Source organism: Helianthus annuus, chromosome 3, assembly GCF_002127325.2.
Source record: "Helianthus annuus cultivar XRQ/B chromosome 3, HanXRQr2.0-SUNRISE, whole genome shotgun sequence".
NCBI lineage: Eukaryota > Viridiplantae > Streptophyta > Magnoliopsida > Asterales > Asteraceae > Helianthus > Helianthus annuus.
In genome coordinates, this window is record NC_035435.2 from 10,787,597 (window position 1) to 10,788,966 (window position 1,370).

General features: G+C 32.0%; 1 long non-coding RNA gene across 1 annotated transcript; it reads left to right on the forward strand.

The window, feature by feature from the left end:
• The first annotated feature begins 300 nt into the window (after nt 1–300).
• On the forward strand, nt 301–819 carry LOC110920503. Its single transcript, XR_002581744.2, has 3 exons — nt 301–427; nt 596–660; nt 749–819. It is a non-coding gene; the product is annotated as an uncharacterized LOC110920503 (long non-coding RNA).
• Nucleotides 820–1,370: the final 551 nt, after the last annotated feature.

Below are 1,370 nucleotides of genomic sequence, written 5' to 3' on the forward strand. Positions count from 1 at the left end.
ATTTCTGATTTCTATTAAGAAAAAGTATTTGATGGTTAGTATTATGTTTTAGTCATGTTTACTTACCGGAATGTTGATGAGCAGAGATCATGGAGATGCTTTTTTAACAATTAGTGGAATGTTAATGGGTATGATTTCCTCTATTCAATCTTTTGTTTTCTTTCATGGATTTCGTTTACTTATAACGATTCTTTGTTGTCGTGTTTTTGTTTGCTTTGTCCATTCATCTAATTGACTCCGATTGTGACCTAATTTGGGGTTTTTTTTAATGATATATGAAACCATAAAAGTAAATTTTATTCAAAGTCTCAAATTAATCTTGGTGCATTTTGCAGCACATAAATGGAATGGCACAGATAAAATAAGCTAAATTTGGCGTTGTTGATATGGATTTTGTGTTGGGAGTGGGAGGCTACGATCTTGACAGGTGATAATCATATGATATTTTCTCCATATGTATGTAAACACCATGTCCTTTGTTTGTTAAATAACCTTTTAGATATATAATTTCTACATAGTTAATGAAGCTTATGTCGTTGATAAATAAAAACATAATATTTGTTGTTTATGTGTATCTCGCCTTTCGGTTATGCAGAATTGATTCTGAAGATCCATCAGAGGATTCTCATTGTGAGAATCACACTCACGAGCATGGCCATGGTATTTATCACTTTTCTTTTTTCTGTATAATTTATTCATGTTTATTTTAGTATTTAATCATATATACATATATATATTTTTTAAACAGAATGCCACCAAGGGCATCATCATGATCACAAGCATGATTCTGCTGTATCCAGTGTGATCATTGTTTCTGAAGGAACTTTGGACCTTGATGAGGTAAAAAATCATTTTCTCCCTTTTTGGATAAAATTATTTCACTTCTACTCATTTTTTATAGTGGTACATGGTTTTGTTAATAGAAAGTTCTGATTTTTGGCAATGTATAATCGATCAATTTGGTTAATTTCGGTTTCAGTTAAAAATATAGGAACGCTTTGGTTATTGATGAGCTTCATTTTGGACTTTGACAAAAATAAAATCTATCAACAAATAAATTACTTATTTGGGCCTGATCTCTGGGCCTTGACAAAAACAAAAGATTACAACTGATTCCCTCCCTTGGTTGCCAAAATTTTTATATAGACAATGTTCGGTTCGGTTAATTCTGTTTTGGTGATGCTTGGTTTATCAGTTATTATAAAATTTTTTTAACCTTAAATGCACCTGATCCATCCAGCTTGCTGACGATGACTGGCTTGAAAGACTGGTTGAGGAAAAGGGGGATGATCTTTATAGGATGAAAGGCGTCTTATCAGTGAGTGATTCCGAGACACGCTATGTTTTTCAGGTTCTATCTTTATTCATTT